At 46.8% G+C, this 21,966-nt stretch overlaps 1 pseudogene; it reads left to right on the top strand.

Moving 5' to 3' along the window:
* Positions 1–7,721: 7,721 nt before the first annotated feature.
* On the top strand, positions 7,722–21,734 carry LOC107113564 (annotated as a pseudogene).
* The last annotated feature ends 232 nt before the right edge of the window (positions 21,735–21,966 follow it).

The following is a 21,966-nucleotide window of genomic DNA, read 5'->3' as shown; positions in this document are numbered from 1 at the left end:
GCCCCCCCCCAGTCCAAAACAGTCCAGTGGCACCTTTAAGACCAAGTTTTATTCAGGTACAAGCTCTTCCTTCTCTGCGAGGACAGATCTCCACATCCCCCCCCAATAGCTAGCAATCCAAAACAGTCCAGTGGAGCCTGAGCGGTGGGTGTTGCCTTCTGACACACTTCCGGTGATGTCAGGGGGTGTGGCATATGCAAATAAGTTATGCTAATGAGTTATGCTAATGAGCTCCTGCACCTCTTTTTCTACAAAATGACCCCTGCCTATCAGGCACAGTGACTCCCTTTCTGCTGTTTTCCGGAGAGTATCTGGAAAGGGTTAAATGCCCAGAGCCCTAATTGGTCAGACCTCATAAATGGGAGTTCACCTTCCAGCCCACCTGTTCTCTCCTTCGCTGGGAGACCGTCTTTATCCTAATTTTGCTGGTCTGGCTTGGTCTTTTTGTTAGGAGAAATGCAACACAACATTTTCTAGGGGAAGGTGAGTGCAGGCATGAAGAGGGATTCCTGGGAATTGGGATAAAACAGTTGTTGGGGCTAATAAGGAGATCCATACCTGGGAGGGTCAAAGAAGTGAAATTAAAGCCTGATGCATTGTTGAGATGAAGCCTTTGAAGAACGAGTCTTGGTGCACAGGATTGCTTCAGATAACAGGCACTACCTGTTATATGTATTGAGTGCTATTTTAATAAGGATTTTTATATAGAGACATGCTGCAGTAAAACGTAACTGTAAAAAGAGGGCTGTGGGACACAATTCAGATTCTATATAAAACAATACAATGCTACAAAACTCTCCCAAGTTAGCAGTCTTGCATAACAGTGACTCAATAAAATTTGCATGCTAAGACTATTTGATGTTGCTTTTAAGGTAAAAGAAAGACAACCCTCAAACAGGAGGAGGACGGGTGATGAAATAGACAAGAAACTCAACTAATAAAATTAGCTAAATCTCCAGCTGAAAGTCTGGCCAAAAACTGCAGCCTCACCTGGAAATTGCTGGGACTGCAAATGTTTAATATGTAGATGAGACTAAGCCTTTTGCTTATATCATTATAAACAAGAAATCCAAAGGAAGCTCTCCCTCTGTTGACCTGTTGGAGGGGGATGTTTTTGCAGCCTTCAAGGCATCACAAGACTTGTGTTGCTGTTTATTGCTTCTCTAGAGGAAATAATGGTGGCACTTTAAATATTGCTCCCATAGAGTTTCTATTGTGCTAGCAGTGCTCCTCCTCTAGTGAAAAGGACACAGCCTCTTCCTCTTCTTCAGAAGAGTTAAGAGTACCTATACGTGTGCATTCAAAAGGTCTTCCTCCAGTTAGGTAAAAGGCCTCGATTCCAAAGGAATGCTCCTTGGAGGGAGAAAACATTGAGTGTTGTCTGCTCTCACCAGCTTGAGCTGTTATTTAATGACATGTAAGATTTTTAAAAAATATAGTAGTTCAGCATCACATCATTTCTATGTTTTTGAGCAGAGGCACTAGGGCTCCCAAATCTCGCCAAATTGCGGCGGGGGATCATGTGTCTTTGCAGAATCCGTACCGCGGGGACGGCGAGACGTGTTGCACCGCCGTCGCCGGGACATGACGCTATGTGTCGCTCTGGCAACGGGGCTGTTTGGAGCCCCATTGCCAGAGTGACACATAGCGTCATGTCCTGGTGATGGCGGATGCAACGCGTCTCGCCGTCCCCGCGGCACGGATTCTGCAAAGACACACGATCCCCCGCCATGACTTGGCAACCCTGAGGCACGGAGGAGGAAGATTGCTGGAGAATCTTTAACAGACAAAAACATTGGATAGACGCTCATTTGGGAAACACTAGTATTTCAGGTTTAAAAAATATTAAGAAACTGGGAAACCTGAATAAGAAAGCTGGCTCCACCATCATCTCCTTTTTATTCCATCTTTTCTTTAATACACAAAATTCATGAAATATTGGGGAGTGTAACATTGCTTTAGGGAACCCCCCTCCCTGAATATAGTGGCAGATGTTCCTTGTTGAGCAGATAGACTAGGAGGTCTTCTGGGGACAGTGGGGTTAGTGCGGGCCTGATTCCAAGATGGATGCCTGGCTGAGGTGCTGTGAGCTGCAGCTCATGTAGGGGTGGCAGCCTCCAGGTGGTGGCTGGAGCTCTCCTGGGATTACAACTGATCTCCAGGCGACAGAGATCAGTTCTCCTGGAGAAAATGGCCACTCTGGAAGGTGGCCTCTATGGTTCTATACCCCATTGAATTCCCTCCCCTCTCCAAACCCCACCCGCCTCAGGCTTCACCCCCAAAATCCTCCAGGTAAATCCCAACCAGGAGTTGGCAACCCTTAGCTCATGTGAAGCAGAAGAGCAGTGAAGACCCTGCCCTTCCTCAGCTCACTGATGTTCTTACCTCTCAGAGTCTGACCTGCTGGATTTAGGGGTTGGGCTGCTAATGGGGGGGGGGTAGAAAAATATCCTGTCCCATTAATGGAGGCTTAATGTGTGGAAATTGACTGTTGAAGCTTTTTCTGGCATGGAGATAAATAACAGAGGATGGAAAAGGGGGAAGACAAACTCAACCCTAAAATATACCAGGACTCTTCAAAGGGTCAAGCTAACTTAAAGCTAAATATTATAAAAATATATATCTACCTACGGTGAACACAGTAGCAAATATTAAAATGTTAAAAACAAACAGTCTGAAGATCAGATTTCAATGAACATCAACATGTGTTTGAAATAAACTGTAGTCATTTTACATACAGAGTTGATGGTTTCACATACATAGTTGGTGAAGATATCAAATGACCAATAGGACCATATGTATTTTGGCCTCTAGGGCTTTCCTTAGTGGTCACTAATGCTATGATAAAATCACACACACACACACATGACCATCCAGAAGCAAATATATATCAACTGAAGCCAGGTGTTGCTTTCTCATATGTTGTGTGGTTGCTGAAAGTTTATGGAATAGGACTTGGGTATCTTCTCATGGTAACTGCACATGCACAACAAAATCTTCAATGATGTAATAATCTGGGAAGAAATTTCCCAAGTCTCTGGATATGTGTGCCGTCAACCAAGAGTCACAATGCCCCATTTCTAAGCTAGATGCAACTTTAATGTAACAGAGGGGGAAAACTGTATTTGGTATAAATGACTCTGAGCTCCATAATTTTGTGGCTGGCTCCTAAATCCGGAGAAAATATGTCAAAATATGAAAAGTGGGCCTGGAGCCTATTTGGAGATGCTGCTAAAGTCATCAGCCAGGATAGTAAGGGCAGCCGGACCCACTTCCTGCCTCCCAGGTGATTGAGTCGGGGCACACGATGTTATCGTATCAAGGGAATAAATTCTGTGCTCAGCACTGCAGTGTGTTTGCGATGAACATATATTCTTTTATTACAGTTGCCTCAGTGGTTGGAGGAAGTGCCTAAATCGATTCCTCTGCGACAGAACTGAATGTGACGTCAGACACCTGGAATATGGAAGCCAACCAAGAGGAGGATGGAGAAGCCACATCACCTGGTAGGCATGCAGGGACCTGAATACCTGGGATACAAGTGTTTTGTTTGCTATTCTGTGGCAGAAAAGGTGGGAATGATTAGAGGAGTGTGTGAGAGGAAAGAAGCCAGTCCAATAATATTACGAAAGAAGGTGAGAATCTGTGAGATTATGGGGGGCGGGAAAACCTATCCCCCATTGGCTTTCCCTCCCCACGCCATTTTGTCTCTCTCTCCCCACATGTTATCACTGCCGCTTCTTTCTAACAAACCTGCAGTCCCACTGGGGTTGCCTAGGCCCAGTCTCCCAGGTCTTGGTTCTAGCCACCCTCCCATGGTACTCACAATGATCTCAGAAGAATTCAGGTTATTATAGTGGGCATTCCCCATTTTGTGGTGGTTTAAAAAAAAATCATTCAGGTTTGTAATTCTTTTGTAAACCTGGCATTCCCCAGATGTGTAAAAAATAAATTCCCCTGTATATGTACATGGCCCCATAGTGCTGATTATACACACACACACACACTAGGAGTAAGGCCCGTTGTGGGAAGAAATACAATGAGCTCTAGAAGTGTCCCAGCTGTGGCTGGTGGGGCGGAGGAGGAAAAGGGAAAATAGAGGGAGGCGAGCCATGTTTATTTCCTTCTGCTTAGCTATAAGGTAGGGCTGTCTCAAGTCATTTTGCTGCCCCAAGTAAGTAGTATGGGAAGAGAGCCGCATGGTAACAGGTATGGTTCCCTCCACCCCTGACTTATGTTGATTTGGGGCTCTGCAGTGGCAGCTAAGGTAGAAAAACATCTCCTCCTATACCATGTTCTCTGGGTTCCAAAGATATGGAAAGCAGTTTCGTAGCGAGCTACAGGTCTGCCAACTCTGGATTCGGAAATACCTGTAGATCTGAGGGGTAGAGCCTGGAGACGGCAGGTTTTGGGGGTGGGGAGGGACCTCAGCAGGGCATAATGCCATACAGTCCACTGCCCAAAGCAGCCATTTTCTCCAGGAGAACTAATCTTGGTCATTTGGAGATCTCCAGGTGAGACCTGGAGGCTGGCAATAATTAGGGGAGGGCCTTTGTTGAAGGACTTTAGTGAAGTATACTGCCATAGAGCTCACCCTCCAAAGCAACCGTTTTCTCCATGGGGACAGAGCTCTGTAGTGTGGAGATCAGTTGTAATTCAGGGAGATGTCTAGGCCTTCCCTTTCCCCCAATTCATGTTTAACAGTTTAACTAACAACTGATTCCCTGCTAATGCCCCACAGCCTCTTGGGACTCCCAACTTGGGAACTGTAGTTCTAATTCCCTTTGCTATGGCTGCAGTAAGGCCAGCTGACAACTACAACTCCCAAGCTGCAATGTGTCAAAAGTGGGGGTATAAGAATGGAGCAGCCAGTGGGACAGGCCAATAGGCAACAAGGCAGCTTCCCCAGTGGCCAATGGGAGAGTAGGTGAGTTGTCGCCAGCATGGCTTGGCTTTTATATATTAATAGGAATAAGGCCCATTGTGGAAATAAATACAATGAGCTCTAGAAAGAGGCTCTGAGCAGGTTCCCCAACCTTTGGCACTCAGCGTCAATTTGCTGTGGCAACCTCAGTGGGGTATAATGACACAGAGTCCACTGTTTTCTCCAGGGGAACTGATTTCTACCATCTGAAGAGCAGTTGTAATTCTAAGTGATCTCCAGTCCTCACCTGGAGATTGGCAACAATGGTTCCCCAGGAGGAAATGGCTGGTTTGGAGGGTGGAGTCTATGGACTTGTCTGAGGTCCCACCCCTTCTCAAACACCAACCTCTCCAGTCTCCATCCCTCAAATCTCCAGGAATTTCCTAACCTGGAGTTGGAAGCCCTATCTCCTTCCCAGCCAACTATCAACCTACCGTTATTTGCCCCTCTGACCTCAAGTTTCCCAACTCCTCCCTTCTCCCTGTAGCCTCTACCTAGGAAAAGTAGTCTTTCTCCACATTGGGGACCAAAGCAGCTCACAACATTCTCCTCTCCCCCTTTTGATCTGCACAACAACCCTGTGAGGTAGGGCTGTCTCAAGTCATTTTGCTGCCCCAAGTAAGTAGTAGGCTGAAAGTCTGTGAGTGGTCTGAAATCACCCAATCAGCTTCCACAGCAAGAAACTGGGTCTGGCAGATCCTGTACCACCTCAGCAGGGTATAATGATAGAGTCCACCATTTTCTCCAAGGGAACTGATCTCTGCCATCTGGAGAGCAGTTGTAATTCTGAGTGATCTCTAGTCCTCACCTGGAGATTGGCAACAGTGGTTCCCCAGGAGGAAAAGTACAGTCTTTCTCTGCAGTGGGGACCAAAGCAGCTTACTTTGTTCTCCTCTCCCCCTTTTGATCTGCACAACAACTCTGTCATGTAGGTTAGGCTGAAAGTCTTTGACTAGTCTGAAATCACCCACTCAGCTTCCACAGCAATAACCTGGGTCTGGCCATTGGTTTAAACAGCTTCTGAAGAAGGATTAGACAATTTCATCAAGGAAATGTCTATTGATGGCTGCTAGCTGTAGTAATGAAATAAAATCTCCATGCAGAGAGGAAGTGTATCTCTGAATACAAGATGCAGGCATAAATAATAACAGCCTCTGGCTGGCCACTGATGGAAAGAGGATGCAGGTTTAAATTTACCTTTGGTCTGAGAAATCTCATCTCAAAAGAGGATGTCTGGATACCATCACATCTGGAGGTTTCATTCTAAGTGAAACATGGATGATTTCTTATCTTATTATATATGCTAACTCATTTAGTCCTCATATATGTATTCTCAACAAGAAGGACTATAAATCCTCTGTATTTTAGTGTATTTATTTTTCAGAATAGCATATTAGAATACTGAATGTAATGCAAGGAATATTGGGATGTTTTGCTGATATAACACTGCATCCACCTCAAAAAATGCTGTGAAGTGACTTCCATGGCTGAGAGGAGAGAACAGAGATTCTACTCTATTTCAAAATCGAAGAAATCGAAGATATAAATAGAAAGTGTGCATGCACACGAAAGCTCATACCTTGAATAAGCCTTTGTTGGTCTTAAAGGTGCCATTGGACTCTAAATTTGATCTGTGGTTGATATGGTGGGCATCAGTGAAACTGCTGAGCAGTTGGGTAAGAACAGATAAGAGGAAGTACTTCTGCACCCAAAGAGCGATTAGCACATGGAATTCACTGCCACAGGGGTGGTGGTGGTGGCAGCTACAAGCATAAACAACTTCAAAAGGGAATGGGCAGGGGTAGTTTCGTAGGAAAAGAGATAGGGGAACTCATTAGCATAACTCATTAGCATATGCCACACCCCCTGACATCAAGGACCCGGCGGTGGACCTGCAAGGCCGGCGGGAGTGCGAGGAAGCCCTGCCAAGGCCCTCCCTGGCCCCAGGCAGGCAGGGGTGGGGAGAGGTGGGGAGAGGTGGGGAGGAAGCAACTTACCCTCCCTCTTCTCTTGCCTCCTCCTGGCTGAATGAGGGCTGGAAGCGGGGTGGCCGGAAGCAGGGGGTGTGGCTTCATCGTGTGCCCCGCCCCCCACCTCACTCGAGGGAACTGCGATCCCCCACGTTCCCCCCCGAAATGACCTCTGCGAATGGGATAAATATATCGAACTCGGGTCCATCAATGACTATTAGCCACAAGATACAGATAGGAACTCTCAGTCTGAGGCAAGTGATGCTCTGTATTCTTGGTGCTTGGTGAAGGAAACAGTGGGAGGGCTTCTAGTGTCCCAGCCCCACTGGTGGACCTCCTGATGGCACCTGGTATTTTTGGCCACTGTGTGACAAGTGTTGGACTGGATGGGCCACTGGCCTGATCCAACATTGGCTTCTCTTATTTTCTTATAATTCTCTTCTTTTTCCCAAACAGATGTTGAACAGGTGAGCAAGAAAGAGAATCTTCACTTGAGAACACCTGAGAATAGCAATCTCACAGGTGGAGAAAGAGAGGAGACTTCCCCGTCGTCTGAGATAGAAGAAGGATGCAGCACTTGGTTTCAGATACAAAGCAGTGAACAACCCGATCCAGTGAGAAGACGTTCTCTCTTAGAGGACCAAAGTTTAAGTGAAGCAACCTCAGGTGGGACAGAAGTAGCAGAGAGAGGGTATGATGAAAACTCGGTGCAGAGTGCTGGTCCTTTACAGAGAAAGTCAGTCCAGAGAAAAAAGAAAACTCATAAATGCCCACAGTGTGAGAGAAGTTTAAGTTCCAGTGCTTTCCTTTCAAGACATATTCAACTAATGCACACAGTAAAAAAGCTATACATATGCTCAGACTGTGGGCAAAGCTTTAGTTCTAATTCAGACCTTTCAAAACACAAAAAATCACACAAGGAGGAGACGCAACATCTATGTTCAGAGTGTGGGAAAAGATTTGCTTTTAAATCGTTGCTTGTTCGACATGAAACATCTCATAGTGAAGAGAAGCCGCATACATGCCCAGACTGTGGGAAAAGTTTTCGTACTAAGTCAAACCTTTCAATGCACCAAAAATGCCACAAAGAAGAGAGGCCATATCAATGTGTGGAGTGTGGGAAAAGCTTTAAGTACAAATGGAGTCTTGTTGATCATTGGGCAATTCACACAGGAGAGAAACCTTATGAATGCTCCGAGTGTGGGGAATCTTTTCGTTTCCGTAGCAGTCTTGTTCAACATGAAAGATCTCATACTGGAGAGAATTTATAGAAATGCTCAGACTGTGGGGAAAGTTTTAGTTCTAATTCAAGCCTTTCAGTATACCAAAAATTCCACACAGGAGAGAAGTCATATAAATGATTGGTGTGTGGGAAAAGCTTTTTTTTGTAGATCAAGGCTTGTTCAGCATGAAAGAACTTATACTGGAGAGAAGCCATATAAATGCTCAGACGGTGGGGAAAGTTTTAGTACTAGTTCAAGCCTTTCAGTACACAAAAAATTGCACACTGGAGAGAAACCACATCAATGTGTAGTGTGGGAAAAGCTTTGTGATCAAATGTTATCTTGTTCAACATAGAAGACTGCACACAGGAGAGAAGCCTTATCAATGCTCCGACTGGGGGAAAAGCTATGGATTACAATCAAGTCTTATTAAGCATGAAAGATCTCATACAGGACAGAAACCACATCAATGTTCAAAATGTGGGGAAAGCTTTAGTCAGAAATCAGACCTTGTTGTCCACAAGGCAGTGCACACTCGAGAGAGACCACATACATGCTTGCAGTGTGAGAAATCCTTCCATCAAGTGACTAAACTTCTGCTACACAAGAAATTGCATACACGAAAGAAATCTGATTATTGCTTGAAATGCCGAAGAACCTTCCGTTGGCACTACCAGTATCTTGCAGACAGAGAATTACATAGAGATAAGGAACCATATGGGTGCTCAAAGTGTGAGAAGAACTTTTTCTGGGAAGGCAGCCTTAAAATCCACATGAAAAAAACATGCCAGAGCTAGATTATGTGTACGTATGGAATGTGGTGCAATTAACCCATAACTAACAATAATCTTCATAGACCTAAGGAGACCAACATAGGAGAAAAAACACAGCAGTGCGCAAAGTGTGGGGAAAGGCTTGTTCAGAAATCCCTGCTTTTTCTACAACAAAAGTGACACATCCTTAGTGTGACGGGAAAGCGTCAGCTTCAAGAGTTCCCACCTGAAGACTCATGAGTTACCTAGCCCCAGAACTGAAAAATCCATGTACAGAAAGACTAATTTGGTCTGGTTGGGGTGTGTGTGTGAAACTTTCTGAGGGAACTTTCAGAATTTCTGTCATTAGGGAATCTAATTGCTTTAGCAGGCGTCTGTTGCATCAGGGGCATTCAACTTGTTGAGTTTGCTTCTCAAAAATCATAATGCAGTATTCAGGCCTGTAAGAGAAATATTATTTCATGTTGTTGACAGGAACTTTTTAAAAAAGTATGTTCTTTTTTCTCTTCATTGTGTTTTATGCTGAAGGGCTGGCCCCTTGCACTTTGGAACATGGGAGGGGTTGTTTGTTTCAGGATAGGGTGCTGCGTGGAGTGGAGAAGATGTGGACCAACTCTTTTTAAAGATAAATAAATGGTTTTAATTCTGGTTTTCCCCTTTCACTGTAGTTTTTCCCTTTTGTCTTACAGCATGGCTTCCCTGGAATTGTCAACTGCTGATGTCTCTACATGAAATGGGATTTTTTTTTAAAGCGCAGGAGCTTGGGGGTAGTTGAAAAGTTGGCAATATTAGCTCTAGCTCAAAATGTCCCACACCCACACATCAATGGTAGGCAGGGCAATGGGACCTCTGGTAAGCTCCACAACACTTTCAAAAGCAGTTTATGGTTCAACATAATGTTTCTCATAGGTGGAAATTCTAGAACAGTCAGGTTTTGTATGTACCGTCTATAGCTATATTTATTTTATTCTTATTTTATTGGATTTATATCCTGCCCTCCCCTTAATGGGCTCAGGGCGGGTTCCAACAGTATAAATACAATACAATTAAAACCACATTAAAACACAATATAAAATAACATAGCTCATATGTACCATACAAGTCTACTAAAAAAAAACCCCAGATACCTCAGTGGTTCTTGGTGCTAGAATTTAAATTTGTTGGAAATCTGTAAGATTTAGGATCATGGACCCAGGCTACAGATGGAGGCCAACCCAGGGAGGGAGACACCTGCTGCCTCAACCGAAAGCTCGGTGGAAGAGCTCTGTCTTGAAGGCCCTGCGGAATTGTCATAAATCCCGCAGGGCCCTGATCTCACACGGGAGCTAATTCCACCAGGCAGGGGCCAGGGCTGAAAAGGCCCTGACCCTGGTCGAGGCAAGTCGAACGTCCCTGGGGCCAGGAACCACCAAAAGATGTTGGTTGGTGGACCTCAGTGCCCTCCAGGGCATATGGGGAGAGGCGGTCTCGAAAGTATGCTGGCCCCTGGGCATATAGGGCTTTGAGGGTAAATACCAGCACCTTAAAACGGATCTGGAATTTGATAGGCAGCTAGCGCAGGTCGTGCAGCACTGGGCGGATGTGCGTCCGTACAGGCATCGCCGTCAACACCCGTGCTGCTGCGTTCTCCACTAGCTGCAACTTCCAGAGCAGAGTCAAGGGCAGCCCGACATAGAGAGAGTTACAATGATCCAGTCTGGAAGTGACCATTGCATGGATCACTGTCGCTAAGTCTTGGGAGGTGAGATATGGGGCCAACTGCCTGATCTGCCTCAGATGGAAAAAGGCAGACCGGGCAGTGGTACTGACCTGGACCTCCATGGTAAGGGAGGCATCCAGGAACACCCCCAAGCTCTTTACCCCTGATGTCGGGACCAATGGAGCCCTGTCGATGTCAGTGTCAAAAGTGCCAGTCCCATCCAGAATAGGAACTTTTGGTTCAAGTGGAGTGTGTTGCAAAACAAAGTTACAAAGTACCAGAGAGATTCTAACACTCACTCTAGTCTTGGTAGGTTGCCACCAGGTCTTTCAATCTATTCCAACAGCCCAGGAGAGAAAGACCAAGCCTCCCGGCTTCTCAGGGAACTTAGCAAGAAAAGTCAGTCCCGCAGAGACTAGACAGTGAAGGAATAAAATAATCAACCCCAAACTTTCCCAGCATAACTAAACATATAAAGACACAGTTCCAGTTACCCTTTCCAGGTTCAGCAAAGGCAGTCAGTTTCAGCAAAACAAGATGTTCACAACTTTAGCCAGTCCAGGCAGGAATCAAGACGGGATGCCAAGCTGGGTGCTCTGGGACTATTGACAAAGCCATGTCAAATAGTCTCCAGGCTCCACTCCATAGTGCGAATGGTAACTAGATTTATAGAAAAAGGATCTCTGACCAGTTCTAGGCCTTTGAACTAATGAGAGACCCGAGAGGTGATGTAACTCTCTGTGTTATTAGGCACATGACATTCCAGGATGGACAAGAGCAAGAGGGGGGAGAAATGAAACTATCTGCAGCTAGGCCTGGTCCACCCCCACACACACACCCACAGGTGTTAGTAGCTCAATTGCTTTGGATGTGCTAATTGGGAGCTCCAAGGCGCTCTCTGCTATCTCTAACTGTCCCTGAGAAAGTTTCTCTAGGCCTCTACACAGCCTGAACCAAAGATTTTACTTTGCAAACCAGAGCAAGGAACCATTTTTCTTTACAGTCGGGACCAATGGAACCCCGTCGAAGGCTGGGAGCCTGATCCCCTGTCCCCCACGACTCAGGTACAGGAGCTCCATTTTAGATGGATTTAGCTTCAGTCAGCTCTGACGCAACCATCCAGCCACGGCCTGTAACCCCTCCTCCAGGTCTCCAGGGGTCGTAGCCGGGTGGCCGTCCATCAGTAGATACAGCTGGGTGTCATCTGCATATTGGTGACACCCCAGCCCATACCTCCAGATAATCTGGGTGAGGGGGCACATGTAGATGTTGAATAACATAGGGGAGAGAATTGCTCTCTGCGGCACACCACATTCCAGTGGGTGTCGCTGGAATAGCTCTCCTCCAAGCACCACCCTCCGTCCCTGACCTTGAAGGAAGGAGGCTAGCCACTACAAGGCAAGCCCCATATCCCAGCATTGGTGAGGTGGTGGGTTAACACATCATGGTCAACCATGTTGAACACTGCCAACAAATCAAGAAGTATCAGCAGCGCTGATCCGCCTTGATCCAGGTGACTTCGGAGGTCATCCACCAGGGTGACCAACACTGTCTCCATCCCATGGGTGGGGCAAAAGCCAGACTGGAAGGGGTCCAGGATCTTAGCCTCCTCCAAGAAAGCCTGGAGCTGTGTTGCCACTGCCCTCTCTATTACCTTACCCAGGAATGGTAAGTTAGACACTGGGCGGTAGTTATTAAGGACCGTAAGGTCCAGAGAGGATCCTTTAAGGAGAGGACAAACCACTGCAGTCTCCCTGGGAAGGTCCCTGTTGAAAGGGACAAGTTGATAATCCCCCTCAGGGGGATCCACACCTCATCGCCACAAGCTTTAACTAGCCACGATGGGTAGGGGTCTAGGAGGCATGTGGTAAGTTTTACAGCCACCAGAGTCTTGTCAAGTTCATCCTAGGAGAGCAGATTGAAGTGGTTTAGGATTGGACCCAAGGACAGCCAATAAGCTTCCAGTTCTTTTATTGTATCAAATGTGGTTGAAAGGTCATGACGGAGTGACAAGATTTTGTCTGCAAAATAGTTTGCAAATGCCTCACAGCCAATTGCCAATTCCCTAGCATTTGGAATGCCCTGCGGCAAATTAGTCTCATAGGCAATGTTCCCTCTAAGCTGTGTAGTCTTGTGAGCAAAAAAATCTACTTTGTGACCTACTGGCATTAAAGTTGTGAGCAAGCGATCTGCCTACTGCATAAATTAGTTTGCTCTGGAGCCATCCCTCCTGAGCTGAGACAAAAATCTGTGAGTCAGAGGCTAAAAAACTGTGAGCTAGCTCACACTAACTCAGCTTAGAGGGAACACTGCTCATAGGTTCTCATAAACAACCTATAGGATGCTCTTGTGGCTTCGTCCTGAGCTCGTCGCCACCCTCTCTCTAGCTGACTTAGCTCCCATTTCATCCACCGTAGCTCCAGTGCATACCACGGAGCTAGTTTGGTATGGGGGCAAAGAGGACGCTGGGAAGCAACTTCATTGATGGCTTCAGAAAGATGGGATTGCCAGTCTTCCACCATCACATCCAACAAGTTGCCAGAGGGAATCGGATCCTGCAGAGCCTCCTGGAACCTATTAAGGTCCATTTGACTCCATGGGTGAGCATAAATCCACTTGCCACCTAAACACGGAGGGTTAGGGATACCCATGCAAGCCTTTAAGGCTAGGTGGTCTGACCATGATTGTGCATTCGCAGTAATCTGATCCACCATAATCCCCGATGCAAAGATAAGTTCCAGCATGTGACCTGCTTGGTGTGTGTGTGGGTTCATACAAACTGGGAGAGACCTCGTGCCACCATGGACGACACCAGGTCCCTAGCCTGAGAGGAGGTTGCATCATCTGCATGGACATTGAAGTCCCCCAAGACCAAAAGTCTTGGGTGCTCCAAGGCCCATCCAGATACAGCCTCCAACAGACCCAGCAGGGCATTTGCCAGTGTGTTAGGCGGTCGGTACACCAGCCAAATGGCCAAACTCTCCTTGGCCTCCCACACAAGGCCCACACATTCAATGCTGGCAATCTTTGTCTCAGGGAGTGGCCTGAAGGAGAAAGCCTCCCAGATGAGTAGTGCCACCCCCCCATCAGTCCGGGACTGGTGGAGGACTGAAAACCCCCCCGGGGGGGGGAGAGAGTTGATTCAGGACAACTGCTTCACCCTCCCTCACCCAGGTTTCAGTCATACACGGCAGGTCTACTGCTTGTTCTGTCAGATAGCTTTGCAGAACAGGGATCTTATTATTGATAGACCTGGCATTGCACAACTCCAGTGTCGGAGAAGGGTACGTTTTCCTATCCCTACAGCCAGCATCTCTTGAGATGGGACAAAGGTTGGAAGGGGATCCAGCATATCCATATCTCCTTCTCCTTCCCTTGTTCCACCTTTTCCCACCGCCATACCTTCCCTGCCCCATTAGCCCCATTAGCACTGGAATCCCTGACCCCCACCTGGTTTCCTCCATCAGATCCTATTGGCCTGGATCTCGGCCCACTAGACATCTGACAAAAACCACAATAGGAACTGCAATCTCTGACAACTTCCCAAGAACAATCCCCAGTTCCGTTACCTAATAATACTTCCCAACCACCCTTCCCAATTTCAAAAACCCAAGAATCCCAAAACCCAACATCTCCACAAAAAAAACAACACACACACACACAACCCAAACCCAAGGATATAGTGCAGCCTGCCTTGCTACCAAAAATTCAAGAAGAAAACATGTAGAGTTCAGAAATCTTTAATACTGAAATCATCCATGGTTTTCTAGCCTATGGGATTTCCCTGGAGAAAGATAAATGATGGAAGAGGTTCTTGAAGAAAGCTCAGGCATGGCGAGGAGGCTGAGGTAAAACCACCTCACGGGGAGCAGACTGCTGAGAATAATGTTCTCGTAGGAGGAGTAAAGCCAATGTTTGGCACTGGCATGTGTGCTTCATCTAATTGAATAGAGCAGGGGTCCCCAACCTGTTCCCACTTGTGAGCACCAATGGAATTCTGACAGTGTGGTGGGTGCAGCCATAAAATGGCTGCCGTTACTTACCTTCAGTTTTCCGTATTTCCATGATGTTTTGTGCTTTCATGCCAATAAAGGGTTTTTGTGTGTGTGCTTACCTTCAGTCATACGGTAGAGATTCTTCTGAAGTGGTGGTACATGTTGTCAAAGTGACATTTTAAAAATTCTGCACAGCCAATCAGATCTTCAATGGCAAATTAGGAGCCTTGCAGGGCAAAAGCCCTTGACGACCCTGCCCACTTTCTAAAAACAGTTGGGGGGCAGCAGGAAAGATGTTGGTGAGCACCACGGGGCCCATGGTCACAGCACTGGTGAGCCAATCAGATCTTCAATGGCAAATTAGGTGCCTTGCAGGGCAAAAGTCCTTGACGACCCTGCCCACATTCTAAAAACAGTTGGGGGGCAGCAGGAAAGATGTTGGTGAGCACCACGGGGCCCATGGTCACAGCACTGGTGCTAGCCAAATTGCCTTATATCCTTAATAAGCTTGAAGGAACGATGATTTAAATATAGCCATTTGGCATAAAATATAGGGACATAACCAATGCTCCCTCTAAGCTGTGGAGTCTTGTGAGCAAAAATTCTACTTTGTGAGCTCCTGGCATTAAAGTTGTGAGGGAACGATTTGGCTACTGCATAAATTAGTTTGCTCTAGAGCCCTCCTTCCTGAGCTGAGACAAAAATGTGTGAGCCGGCGGGTAAAAAACTGTGAGCTAGCTCACACTAAGTCAGCTTAGAGGGAACACTGGACATAACCGGTGTATACCAGAGTCAGAAGTCCCAGAGTCCGTAAATAGACAAAGAGACCAGGTTGATGAAATAATTGCTCTTTTACTGAATAATTCTCAAGCATACAATAATAATTAAGCATACACATACACACACAACAGCTAGGATAGAAAGGGTTGAAGTGAAAAGTTCAGAGACAAAAGGGGGTGAAGCATTGGGGGGGGGGTTTGCATAGCTACCTGTCCAGATGTGCAAAGGTCCATGAAGAGAAGGGATTCTGGCCCAAACAGATGTTTGGGGGTGGACTGCCAGTTGGCATCAGGGCAGAGGTACACCCTTTGAAGTGATGGCCTTGATGGATATAGACATTGGAAAACAATGCAGACCAATGAGAGTCCTTGAGGGGCTTTTCCCAGATGAAGACAGAAGACTACCTTGACCAATGAGGGGTCTCAGGAGGTGTGGCACCAGTACGGGCACCGGTAGGTGTTAGCCAAACCCTTCCTTCTCAACTTTCAAAAGCTAACTTCTGACTAACGACCTCCTCCTGTCAGATCTTAACTCTTTGCAGAAAATATTGGCTGAATCAAAGCACTGCTGTGACCGGCTCCCATGTTGCTGGGGTATAACTCTGTGCTGTCCTTATGACAAGGCAGGAGTAAAGCCACAAGACCCAGCCTATCATGCTTCTCCTGAGATGGCTCAGCTTCACCCCGCCTGCCATGAAGCTGACTTCAAGTGTCTCTTCCAAGATCCAATTCGCTTCAGTGAAAATCCACTGACCATAAAGGCATGGATGCTTCCATCATAAAAGATGTCCAGAATCTACAGATTTCTTCTGTGAGGCAGGTGGATAGGTGCTGTGAGATACCTTAAACGTTAGCATACAGTAATTGACATCTGTCTGCTTATTCTAGAATTTCCATCCATGACAAATATTGAGTGGAACCATAAACAGCTTTTGAAAGCCTTGTGGAACTTGGGCAGCAGAGGCCCCATTGAACTGCCTCCCACAATTGTATTGGATAATCTGAGCCAGGGCTAAGGTGACCAGCTTTTCAACCAGCCCCTGCTCCTCTCTTAAGAGTTTGAAGTAGAAACCTTTGCTGTGAATAATTCCAGAAGAGCAGCCATGCAAATCTGCTATGCTGCTATCTGTGGCATTTAAAAAAAAACCCCACAAACAAACAAACTTCCCAATTGCTTTGTGTCGAGCTTCGGCAAATGGAGAAGAGCAAGCCAGGCTAGGTTTGTTCCCTAGTCAGTTGGCAACCCTGGTCAGACCTCTACCCCAAACCTTACTTCAGTGTCACAACACGTTTCCTGAAGATGAACACACAACGATGAACAGCCAGTCTCTGGCCTTCTATTGAGACATCCCATCCCTTACCAGAAGTGGGAGAGTGGATTAAAAAATTGCTTTTTATGGCAGAAATGGACAAAATGACGAGAAAATTAAAAGACTTGGAGGCTGAAGAATTTTTTACAGATTGGAAGGATTTTAAAGAATTGGGAGGGGGGGCTGCATCTTCAATCTCATACCCACACCTCCATCTTGGAGCTCTGCATCATGGCAGGCAGACATTGAAATGGTGCCAATAAAAAAGTGAAAAAAACTTCACTGAAATTCTGGTTGCCATTCAGAAGACAAAACCAGGGCTCCTCTTGGGCAGGGGGGAGGGGGAGGTAGCGATCCAACTGTCCCTATCAGATGTAGCTATTCCCTTGCTGCCATTTTCCTGGGAGAGGCTAGAAAGGGTTAAATGCCCAGAGGTCATAAATGGAAGTTCTCCTTCCAGCCCACCTGTTCTCTCCTTCGCAAGGGAGAGTGTTGTTAGCCTAATTTTGCTGGTCAGGCTTGGTCTTTTCCTTAGGAGAAATGCAACACAACATTTCCTAGGGGAAGGTGAGTGCAGGCATGAAGACAGATTTCTGGGACTCAGGGGAGAAACCCGTTGTTGGGGCTAAGAAGGAGACCCATACCTGGGAGGGTCAAAGAGCTGAAATTAAAGTTTGGTGCATGGTTGAGAGGAAGCCTCCTGAAGAATGAGTCTTGATGCACGTGATTGCATTACCTCTTACGTGTCCTGACTGAAATTTTAATGAGGATTTTTATAGAGAGACATGCATGCTGGAGATAGATAACTGTAAGGTTTCGGGGGAAACACAATTCAAATTCAATATGAAACAGTACAGTGCTATAATAGTCACCAATGTTCCCTTTAAGCTGTGGAGTCTTGTGAGCAAAAATCCTACTTTTTGAGCTACTGGTATTAAAGTTGTGAGCGAGTGATTTGGCTGCTGCATAGATTAGCTTGCTCTAGAGCCATCCCTTCCTGAGCTAAGACAAAAATATGTGAGCCAGAGGCTAAAAAACTGTGAGCTAGCTCACACTAACTCAGCTTAGAGGGAACAGTGATAGTCACCCAGGTTAGCAAACCTTAAATAATAATGAATCAATAACATTTGCATACTAAGACTACTTGATGTGGCTTTTATGGTTAAAAAACAACAGCAAACCCTCAAACAGGAGGGTGATGAGACAGACAAAAACCTTTCAACTAATAAAATGGCCTAAATCTCAAGTGGTGGCCAAAAACAGATGGCCTGAGAATACAACTGCAGCCTCACCTGGAACTGGGTGGGACTGCAAATGTTTGATGTGTAGATGAAACCAAGCCTTTTGCCTATTCTTATATATAAGAAACCCAAAGGAAGTTCTCCTTCTGTTGACCTGCTGGAGGAGAATGTTTTTGCCATCTTTGAGGCATCACAAGACTTGTGTTGACGTTTATTGCTGATGGTTAAAGACCACTGCTTCTTCACAATAAATAACGGTGGTGCTTTAAATATTTCTCCCATAGATTTGCTATTGTGTTAGCAGTGACCGATTGCTCCTCCTCTAGTGAAAAGGACACCTTCCACAGCTCTTCCTCTTCGACAGAAGAATTAAGAGTAGTTATATATGTCTACTCAAAAACTCTGAGTAGACCATGAGTAAGGTTAAAGTATCTTCCTCCAGTTAGGTAAAAGGCCTCAACTCCAAAGTAATGCTTATTGTAGGGAGAAAACATTGTGTGCTGTCAGCTCTCACCAGTCTGAGCTGTTATTTCATTACATGTAAGATTTAAAAAAATATATAGTACTTCAGCATAGGGATGCCAGCCTCCAGGTGGGGCCTGGGGATCTCCCGCTTTGACAACGGATCCCCAGCCGACAGAGATCAGCTCCCCTGGAGAAAATGGCTGCTCTGAAGGGTGGACTCTATGGCATTGGACCAGGCTGAGGCCCCTCCCCTCCCCAAACCCCGCCCTCTCCTGGCTCCACCCCCAAAGTCTCCAGGTATTTTCCAACCCAGACCTGGCAACCCTACTTCAGCAGCAGATCAAGTCTGGTTATGTTTCTGAGGCGCAGAGGTACTGAGGAGGAAGATTGATGGAGAATCTTTTACAGATGAAAAACATTGGATAAAAGCTTGTTTGGCAGACATTAGTATTTCGTTTTTAAAAAAATTAAGAAACTGGGAAACCTGTATAAGAAAGCTGGCTCCACTGCCATCTCCTTTTTGTTACATTTTAATGCCCAAAATACATGAAATCTTTGGGAGCGTAATGTTGATTTCGGCGACCCTCTCCCTGAATATATGCTGCTCTTAGTTGCCGCCTCATGGACGAGTGGCAGATGTTCTTTGTTGAGCAGACAGACGAGGAGGTCTTCTGGGGACAGTGGGGTTAGTGTGGGCCTGATTCCAAGATGGATGCCTGGCTGAGGTGCTGTGAGCTGCAGCTCAAGAAGGGTTGCCAGCCTCCAGGTGGTGACTGGAGATCTCCTGGGATTACAAGTGATCTCCAGGCGACAGACATCAGTTCTCCTGGAGAAAATGACCACTCTGGAAGGTGGCCTCTATGGCACCATACCCCATTGAATATCCTCCCCTCTCCAAGCCCCACCCTCCTCAGGCTCCACTTCAAAATCCTCCAGGTAAATCCCAACCAGGAGTTAGTAACCCTAAGCTCATGTGAATCAGAAGAGCAGTAAAGGCCCTGCTCTTCCACAGCTGCTCTTACCTCTTAGAGTTTGATCTGCTGGATTTAGGGATTGGGTTGCTAATGGAGGGGGGGGAAGAGAAATATCCTGTTCCTTTTAATAGAAGATTAATGTGTGGCTGTGGTGGCTCAGTGGTTAAGATGCTGAACAAAAACCGGAGAGCCGGTAGCTCAGCAGTTCGAGACCTGAGTGCTGCATGATGGAGTGAGTGTCTGTCTCTGACCCCAGCTCCTGCCAACCTAGTAATATGCAAAGGAGTTCCTGCTACAAAAAGAGCTCTAGACGGCTTTGGTGAGAAGGTAACAATGTTCTGTGCGCCTTGGCGTCTAGCCATGCCAGCCACATGACCACGGAAATGTCTTCGGACAGCGCTGGCTCTTCGGCTTGGAAACGGAGATGAGCACTGCTCCCCTAGAGTGGGATTTGACTGGCTTTCAAGCAAGGAAAACCTTTACCTTTAGTAGTGTGTGGAAATTGACTGTTGAAGCTTTTTCTGGCATGGAGGTAAATAACAGAGGATGGAAAAGGGGGAAGACAAACTCAACCCTAAAATATACCAGTACTCTTTGAAGGGCCAAACTAACTTAAAGATATATATGATCAAATATATATCTATTTATCTATGGTGAACACAGTAGCAAATATTGAAAGATGAAAAACCAACTGTCTGAAGATCAGACTTCAGAGAACATCAACATGCAACTGTAGTCATTTTACATACAGAGCTGATGATTTCACATAAATAGCTGAGAAATATATCAAATGACTAGGGTTGCCAGCCTCCAGGTGGGGCCTGGGGATCTCCCGCTTTTACAACTGCTCTCCATCTGACAGATTTATCTATGGTGAACACAGTAGCAAATATTGAAAGATTAAAAACCAACTGTCTGAAGATCAGACTTCAAAGAACATCAACATGCAACTGTAGTCATTTTACATACAGAGCTGATGATTTCACATACATAGCTGAGAAATATATCAAATGACCAATATGCATTTTGGCTTTTAGGGCCTTCTTCAGTGGTCACTAATGCTATGACAAAAACACACACACACCCATCCAGAAGCAAATATACAGCTACTGAAGCCAGGTCTTACTTTCTCATATGTTGTGCGGTTGCTGAAAGTTTGTAGAATAGCCCATGGGTAACGTCTCATGGTAACTGCACATGCACAACAAAATCTTCAATGATGTAATAATCTGGTAAGAAATCTCCGAAGTCTCTGGATGTCTGTGACATCAACCAAGACTTTACAGTACCCCATTTCTAAGTTAGATGCAACATTAACATACCAGAGGGAAAAGTTGTATTTGTTGTGGATGGCTCTGGGCTCCATAATTTTGTGGCTGCCTCCTAAATCCAGAGAAAATATGTCAAAATATGAAACGTGGGCCTGGATCCTGTTTGGAGATGCTGCTTGGAGATGCTGCCTGGCTGCTTCTGAAGTCATCATCCAGTATGGGAAGGGCAGCCAGTCCCACTTCCTGCCTTCCTGTTGTGTATGCAGACCGCCACCGGGGGCCAGCGGTCAGCCAAAATTGCCAGAGCTTGACTCTGGGATAACAATAGGGACTAGCCTCCTAGTCCCTCCACTGGGGAACCAATGGGAACCATGGCGGGAGATTCAAACCCACCAATGGTGACCAGGGGTGTGTCCCCAGGGATGTATATAGTTGGTCCCCGGGCCGTTGTTCCCGCGTTATTGTTGTGTACCAATAAAGCGTGCTATGCACTACGTCGTCGTCTGTCGTTTCTCCATGCGGCAACCCACTACACAATATTGGCGATGAGGATGGGATACTGCCGCATCTGAGCCGGGCCGTCGCAAGGAACCAGGAGAACGCGAAGCAGCCGATCCGATGAGCGAGACCGCTTCTCCCGCAACCCCTCCGACACGCACGATGGCTACCGCTCCAGGGCTAGGGCTGCTTCCGCCCTTCGACATAGCCCGCCCGCAGGACTGGGCCTCCTGGGTCCAAGGCGCCAAGTCCGCGCTTGAATTTTTTGATGTCACAGATGAAGGCAAGAAGAGGGGGTTCCTCCTGGCCTCCTGCGGCACCGCTGTGGTGTCCCTGGCCGGACGGCTTCTCTCCCCCACTAGCCTCGACGACTGCACCTTCGAGCAGATCGTCAACGCGGTGCAGAACCACTTCGCACCCAAGCCCACCGAGCTGACTTGCCGGGTAACATTCTACACCCGCAACCAACTGGGCAGAGAGACCGCCGCGGAATTTCTCGCTGAGTTGCGCCAGCTCGCGGCCGATTGCAACTTTGGGACACACCTCTGGACGATGCCCTCCGTGACCACTTCGTCGTGGGCCTGCGAGAGGAAAAGCTCCAACGGAAGCTGATGGAGAGGGAAAAGGTCACCCTGAAGGAGGCCCTCGCCGCCGCGGTGGCGTGGGAAAGGTCGCCCTCCGCCCCATCTGCAGCCCTCCAGGTCGAGCCAGAGGGCCCCGAGGAACAAGACGTCCACCGAGCCTACGGAGGGGCCCGGCCACGCTCCCAAGCACCGCAACGCACCCCAGCGGCGACCTCTAGCGCCGGCCACCAGCATCCCAGCGCGTCCACATGTGCCAGCTG

Source organism: Gekko japonicus, unplaced genomic scaffold (assembly GCF_001447785.1).
Source record: "Gekko japonicus isolate JY-2015 unplaced genomic scaffold, Gekko_japonicus_V1.1 scaffold2934, whole genome shotgun sequence".
Taxonomy (NCBI): Eukaryota; Metazoa; Chordata; class Lepidosauria; order Squamata; family Gekkonidae; genus Gekko; species Gekko japonicus.
The sequence above is the reverse complement of the archived record's forward strand: the minus strand, read 5'-3'. Positions and strand labels throughout refer to the sequence as shown.